The sequence below is a fragment of the Dendrobates tinctorius genome, unplaced genomic scaffold, assembly GCF_039654945.1.
Source record: "Dendrobates tinctorius isolate UK_male_01 unplaced genomic scaffold, ASM3965494v1 ptg000296l, whole genome shotgun sequence".
Lineage (NCBI taxonomy): Eukaryota > Metazoa > Chordata > Amphibia > Anura > Dendrobatidae > Dendrobates > Dendrobates tinctorius.
The window spans coordinates 2965271-2973357 of record NW_027361963.1 but is presented as its reverse complement, the minus strand read 5'-3'; the positions used below and the strand labels follow the sequence as shown (position 1 = coordinate 2973357).

Below are 8087 nucleotides of genomic sequence, written 5' to 3'. Positions count from 1 at the left end.
GTCCGGCTTTACCGTGTGGTGCATTCGGTCACTCATGCCAATTTTGGTTGTTTTCAACCGGTTTTAACATTTTTTCTGTCTTTTTTACATTTTAGGTCATTTATTATTATTTTGTGTTCTTTATGCACTACTTATGACGTCGGACCCGGAGAGTATCTTCATCTGGAAGAAGGATCGCCACGGCTATTTATATATATATTTATTTATGTTGTGATACAATATACTGTATGTTTTGTGTGTGCATCGATAGGCGGTATCTGTATTTATGGATAAATGATACGGTACTAGGAATGTCTTTAGTGTAACCCTCGCTTGAGGTTTGTTGTAAATATACACATATGACGCGATTTGCATATTTGCTGTTGTATTTTTGTATAATACCTTGAGTATATGGCCTGTATCATTAAGCAATGTTTCACATTTATTTGCTATTAGGGATCTTGATGGAGTTCAATAGGTCTCTGCTTAATGTGACATTTGCCTTGACACTATCGGTATATAGGTACCTTAATGTTGAATCTATCTATGGATCAGTTTGATATTTGTTACACAATGGGGTTCTACATCTGTACTGGTGATTATTATTTCCAGGTGCCTATGCCAAATTATAAGATTCACATCATTATTGTTCTATAGCATTATGGTTTGGCCTCTAATTGCCCCATGTTATATTAGATGGCATTGGCGATGTTGTTTTGACCAGTACGCATGCGCGTCATGGTCCGGGCTGCAGCGCGGCTTCTGGTGTCTGCCCTCGGCGAGTTGCTATGGCGTCAGTGACGCCCTGGCCCCCGCTGTTAGACGCTGGTGCCGCTCTGCATTCCCGGTCGTCACGACTGCGGATGCGTCATTTCTGGTCCATGCCTCCCAGCTCCTGGTATTAACTGAATACACGCCCCTGACGAAGGACGAGCATCCGAAACGCGCATCGGGGCAGACGGGCAGACCCCCGGGACCCCCTACCGCGCCGCCTATTATAGATAATGTACAGATAATTACTGGGCAGTTTGCCGCCATACATTGTATATGACTGGTATCTGGCCATTGACATAGTGTCAGCATATTTAGATAGGGACGGTAGTTTTATGGTTTAGCGTGATGAGTATAAGGCAGCAACTGTTTTAACCCATTGTGGTGATATGTTGGATAAGATTTTGCTGTATTGGGGCTCAATCATTATGTGTCTACCTTGATATTATACCTCAATACATATGTGGGAAGGAGGACCCCCATATAGTGATTGGGCCGGAACCAAGGGGACCGCCATCAGAGTTATTGAAGGAATCACATCAGGAGAATTACAAAGGGAGACATGCGACTGAGGTTGTCAGGGCAACAGGGGGCGGGGCTAGGGTAAAAGGAGCAGGGGACGCACTGAAGTGGCAGTTGGGGAAGAGAGAGAGTGAAGGCAGGACGCAGGGTGACTTGCAGGGGCACAGGTTTGTCCGTTTCATGCACTTTTCGGCACTGTTATTGTCTGTTCCTGCATAATTGTCTAATAAAGATGTACTATTTTAATATTGGATCTGTAGTCATTCATTAGTGGTTTTTCCACCACCCTTTGATTAGAAACACAGGCAGTATAGGCTCACCCTGATTTATCAACAGGAAAATACATATACTGTGCACTGTACATTACATACATCATACACTACAGATACACTAATACATATACAAGGGTCATCTGCAGTATACCCATAAACACTCATTTACAAACAAGAAAACACATATACTGCACACTATATATTACATACACTATATACACATACTACCATACTCACACTATTATGTCTATGCTACAGCAAGGTCTTCACCACCTGCCGCATCATCCCAGGACAGCAGACAGCCAGGGCAGACATCAGTAGGAAGAGTCCACAGCACGGCAGAAGACTTAGAGGGGCTGCTTCCTCTTCCAGTGGACACTTGTGATCCACCTCCCCCTCCCCTGGTCCCAATTGCAGCTGGTGATGTGAGTACAGGGAGACTTGTGCACTGCAGTTTCCTCACCAGTATTTTTGTTAATGAGGAGACAGTGTAGTGTAAGTGCAGTGCTGGCAGCTTGATCCCACAGGAATAGAGGGGCCCAGGCATCCCTCCTGCAGCCCAGTGAGAAGCCCTAGTTCTGGAGCCACTAGGAGGCAGTATCACAGAAATGCTGACCTTTTCTGGCTCCAGTCTCTTCCTGCTGATGTCCTGTCACTGCTGCTGTCATGTTCAGGAGTAGGAGGATGAGAGAAGATGGAGGCGGAGCCAGTGCTGGAGGCAGTGTAGGAAAGGTGACCTGACGGATGGACTTGTCAGCAAGTAGAAAAGAGGGTTTGCACATTTTAGGCAGATAGCAGTTATAACAGTGGGGAAACTGCTAGGAAAGTGTAGGTGACCACAAGATGGCAGGGAGGAGTGTGAGTTCAGGATTTAACAGCAGCTTAGGGCTTTAGAAACCGTTGGTCATGAGGGCGAAGTTACAGGGAACTGGAAAAGTTATAAATTTGATAGGAGGTTCGAGAAAGTTCCAGTCCCCGGGAGGTGCTCAAGAGACAAGAAGTCTGTGACAGTTTGTGTGCTGTGGGGAGAGCCAAACTAGAGGACTGAGGAGAGAGGAAGTCATGACATGAAGTACCGCAGTACAGATGAGGCCCCGCGGAAAAGCATACCGTATGGAAGACGATACCTGATCAGTAAAAGTGCTGATGGTGTACGGGCCTAAGGCGGCCATAGTGACTGCGCTGACAGGATCATCACTAAGTGAAAAAGGGACGGTACGTGTATTTATGTCCCTGGTGAAAAAGTACGGTGTATGTAGCGAGGCCTGTAAATGGAGGGCCGTGAAGGTATTAGGGTGTACTGCTGAGGCCGTCAGTCGGACGGTGAGGAATAAACTTGGACCTGTTGTACCCGAAACCTGCCTCCATCTTTTGTCTGTGATGTCTCTGCGCTGTATACAGAGGAACCACCCCCCAGCCCAGCCCACCACCTCTATACTTGTCGTAGTCGGCAGGATCGCCGCCGCTAATACAATATCTTCTGCGGCAGGCCTGCCTCTGAGGAATGGAAAAGGATTTGGACTATTCTGTTTGGATTATAAACAACTGTGGATTACAAACTGCTAACCTGTGGATTACAAATTGGGAACACTGTGGCAGATCTGCGGTGCTGGCAGAGAATCCGGGGCGGTACCAGGTTCTGTGCAAGATGGCGGTGTTGCTCCAACGCAGGAGAGAGGTCCTGGTGTTTGCCGTCGTTCCGGATGGACTGGGACCCCCTCCAACGTACCCCTGGGGGAAGCGATATGTACCAGGAGGCCGACGCTCCCACATACTGGACCCAGGCTGCTGGGTGGAAAAGCCTGCCATCGCCCCACCCAGCAGAGGGAGTGGCACAGAGGAAAAGATTGGCTGCTTGGCGCCATTCGATTGCTGCCCACCGGACGGGATGCGACGCTGTGGTTGTCGAGGCATCGGGCGCCTGGAGTGGCAATGGCGTCAGGAGGTCGAGCTTCGCCAGAAGACTTATTTTTCAGAGTCACGGGCAGGCAGTCGGATCTCGGGTGGAGGAGCGGAGCCCTTGCGGAGCCCGCGGGAGCAGCCGCCAAAGATACCATCAGAGAGTCTCCCCGCGGAACCCCTGAGCCTGGAGGCTAACCCCGCCGGATGGAGGCTGTGGGAGGAGCCGCGGGAAGATATGACGGAGGACGCGGTGCCGGGGAAGGTGAGAGTTCCTCCAGCCCCGCCAGCGGCTCCGCAAGTAGCCCCCACCACTCAACCGCAGCATGTGGCCCCGTGTCCCCGAAAGCCTTGCCAAGGAGGCCCTTACTGTCTACGTTGAGCTGAGCAGGGCCTCCGCTCCCGGCCCTGTGTCACCCCGCCCAGTGGCGCCACGCCTGGTGTCACCGGTGCGGAGCCTGCCTCCGAAAGGCGCTGCTGCGTTTCCCCTTCCAGAAGCAACCTCATCCCAGAAACCGGCAGCTACTCCGGCTCCGTCTGGAACTCCGGGTGCGGCCTACCCCGTGGCCGTGGTTATGCCGGCACTGGAGCCGGCTGCGGCCTACTTGTCAGGTCCTGTGGCCCAATCTTCGGTAAATACGGCTGTCCCTGCCCGCCACCCAGCCTGAGCGGCTGCTGGGCCGCTGACATCATCGGCCGCCTCTGCCCCACTATCACCCTTGGCGGAGTCCCGCCCACCGGACTCCGAGGCCTATGCCGGACCCTCTGTTTGGGTCGCGGAGGTTATAAAAAAGAAAAAGGCCAGGGAGCAGGAAGTGTGGAACCAGCTCCATGCAAAGGGAGAGGCTGGCATGGCGGCTACACGATCTCTGGGACGGCTCGTATACACGAATATATCAAAGGGATACAGGTTTAATTCAAAATCTTGCTACTGGCCAGAAAGTTTATATAAATGTGACCTCTATTCGCCACGGCAGAGCCTTGCAAGAGGGGGACTTGGTGTCCTATTATAAGGAATGCTGCCCCCGCGGCTACTATGCAGTAGCCGTGCTTGCTGAACCTGAAGATCATGAGCCCCCGTAAGAAGGAGTTTAAGGAAACTCCCTGCATCCCGGGAGCTCCGCGGCTGTGGGGTCCCTTGCTACCGGCTACCAGGAGATGGCGTGGACTGTCGGGAATTCGTTGCAACGTTATGCAGAACATGGGGACAGTTTGCGCCCTGAGTAACGGAGAATGTTGTTGTTTTTTTTTTGTTTTGCCTAACATCACGGGGATGCTATAAAGAAAAAAGGGAGTGTCAATGTCTAAGGAAGGGGGGAGGAAACTTGTTATGTTTTTGTTGCATGCTGGTTAAAAAAAAAAACAGTAAATGAAAAAAAAATAGAAAAAAAGGGTACTTGTGCTATTATAGAGTTGTTTTGTTGTATAATATGCAAAAGTAAAATGTAACAGGTCCGGGTACAGGAAAGTCTGTGTGACCAAAGGAAGTGTGAGACCAAAGGGGTCTACGAGATAAGAGTGTCTGTGTGACTGAGACGCCGACCATGACTTGTTACCAAGAGGAAGGTAAAGAGATGGAAGATGTGAGATGGACAGAAGTCCCAAGTCAGGTCCCTAACACCACGGACATTACCGAAGGAGAAAGCGGACACTGATAATGATCTGGTAGGTGTAAGGCCTCGATCATGGCGTACCGGAGAGTGAAAGGTGACAGAAGGGGAGAGTAGGAGAAGGTACACGCTGTAGAGAATCCGGGTGTACCTAGCCCAATTTGAAAGCCGTTGTCATGTGGCGTGCATGCTGGTGAGTGGCAGTAGGCTGCTCGGAGCATGGTGCTCCCGATTTGATTTGGCCCCCGCAGATAGCGGGTTTGGCCCAACAACTAGTCCGACAACAGATGGTAGGAGAAGTTTCAGAATGACGAAGGTAGGGGTTGTGATTGTCGGGGATGATAATAGACAAAGGAAGGGAGAGTGTAGGAAAGGTGACCTGACGGACGGATTTGTCAGCAAGTAGAAAAGAGGGTTTGCACATTTTAGGCAGATAGCAGTTATTACAGTGGGGAAACAGCTAGGAAAGTGTAGGTGACGTGCAGTACCGGGGGTTGACCACAAGATGGCAGGGAGGAGTGTGAGTTCAGGATTTAACAGTAGCTTAGGGCTTTAGAAACCGTTGGTCATGGGGGGCGGAGTTACAGGGAAGCGGGAAAGTTATAAATTTGACAGGAGGGTTCCAGAAAGTTCCAGTCCCCGGGAGGTGCTCAAGAGACAAGAAGTCTGTGACAGCTTGTGTGCTGTGAGGAGAGCCAAACTAGGGGACTGAGGAGAGAGGCAGTCAGGAGGGTGGTCCTGACATGAAGTGCCGCAGTACAGACGAGGCCCCGGGGAAAAACACCATATGGAAGACGATACCTGACCAGTAAAAGTGCTGATGGTGTACGGGCCTAAGGTGGCCACAGTGACTGCGCTGACAGGATCATCACTAAGTGAAAAAGGGACGGTACGTTTATTTACGTCCCTGGTGAAAAAGTACGGTGTGTGTAGCGAGGCCTGTAAACGGAGGGCCGTGAACGTATTACGGTGTACTGCTGAGGCCGTCAGTCGGACGGTGAGGAATAAACTTGGACCTGTTGTACCCAAAACCTGCCTCCATATTTTGTCTGTGACGTCTCTGCGCGGTATACAGAGGGACCACCCCCCAGCCCGACCCACCACCTCTACAGCTGCACCAAGCTCTGCACAGAACTAGTGCAGTGAGGACCTTGTGCATCGCGTCTGCTGCACTGAGTGCGGCGACATCAGAGAGGAGCCATGCAGTTAGCCCATAATGCCACTGGCCCAGCAGCAAAGTGCCACCCCTGTACCTGGAGCCTGATGAGCAGGAAGAAAATAGGTGGAGTCCGAAGTGTGTGAGACATGCTGCCAGCCTGTCTCAGTCAGTCCGGGCCCCTCCTCCTTGCCTCTGCTGATCGGGCCCCATACACAAGTATAGATAGTAGTGCCCTGATGGCGGCCCTGGTCACGACAGCACCACGAGAGAATTACAGAGATGTAAAGAACCTAGGGAGGGACAGCTGCCTCAAGCATCTTTCTCCCAAACATGAGATGGGAGGAGTCACCCAAATTCAATCTATGGTGTTTAAAGAATGTAGATTGAGAGGACCACGCAGCTGCCTTACACATGTCCTCAATGGATACTTTCGACCTTTCTGCCCATGATGTCGCCACGGCTCGAGTGGAGTGTGCTCTTATGCCTTCCGGGATTTCCGCGCCACCTTTTGCATAAGCCAAAGAAATTGCCTCCCTAATCCACCTGGCTAGAGTGTTCTTGGACACCCTAAACCCTTTCCTAACACCCTGGAAGGATACAAATAAGGAACTGTCCCTTTTCCAAGAGTCTGTGGCCGAGATATAAGCAAGGAGACATTTCTTATGTCTAGGGAATGAAGTTTTTCCTCTGACTGGCTAGCAGGGTTTGGGCAGAAGGAGGGAAGGACTATCTCTTGTAATCTGTGAAACTTTGAAGCAACCTTGGGCAGATACAAGGGGTCTGGTTTTAGTACGACTGTCTTCCCTAAACTGAGTATATGGGGGAAGTCTAGAGAGAGCCTGCAGATCACTAACCCTCCTAACAGATGTTAGCGCAACCAGCAGCACAGATTTAAAGAATAGGATTCTAATGGGGGCAGAATCAGTAGGCTCAAACGGGGCTTCTGTTAAAGCTGATAGCACCAAGTTCAGATCCCATGGAACTAGCTTCTTTTTAATGATGGGCCTGGACCTAGCCGCTGCTTTTATGATCTGGATACCCAGTAATTGCCCACTAGGTTATAGTTGTATAGTGCCCCTAGGGCCGAAACCTGGACTCTAAGCGTGTTTGTGGCTAGACCCATCTCTAACCCCTTCTGCAAGAATTCCAATATCTGGTTAATGCGAATTTTCTGACCAACCTCCGCCCCCGAGGCTCACAAGAATTTTTTACAAATTCTGACATAGATATTTGTTGTGGAAGGTTTTCTGCTTTTCAATAGGGTGTTGATTAGCCCCAGAGAGAAGCCCTTCCCACTCAGTAGTGCCCCTTCAAATTCCAAGCCGCTAGATGTAGGTTGGACACTCGGGGATGGAATACTGGACCTTGGGAGAGATCTGGGAGCTCCGGCAGAATCCATGGCTGAGTCACAGACATCTTCCTCTGCCAAGGAAACCACGCTCTCTTGAGCCAGAATGGGGCTCTCAGGATTATGCGAGCCCTGTCTTCTCGAAACTTCCTCAGCACTATCGGTATTAGATTCAGTGGGGGGAAGGCGTAAGCCAGGCCAAAGTTCCACGAGATCAGGAGAGCGTCCACTGAGTACGGGTTTTCTCTGGGATCCAAAGAACAAAACTGATGTAGTTGTCTGTTCTGTTGGCAAACAAGTCTATTTCTGGGGACTCCCACATGTGCACGATCTGTTCGAAGATGGCCCCGTTCAGTACCCACTCTCCTTGTTTCAGCTTGTTGTGGCTTAGGAAATCGGCCGTGATAGTGTTTCTCTTATACATGGAGGGATGTAAGGGATAGTAGATGAACCTCGGCTATCTGATTGTCTGAGAGAAGCCTGACGCGTCAGCCCTGTAGGGACATAAGGAAACCACTTAGAGCCCG

At 50.5% G+C, this 8087-nt stretch overlaps 1 pseudogene; it reads left to right on the top strand.

The window, feature by feature from the left end:
* Positions 1 to 3681: 3681 nt before the first annotated feature.
* The window catches only part of LOC141073056 (uncharacterized), a 53348-nt pseudogene continuing 48942 nt past the window's right edge, over positions 3682 to 8087 (top strand).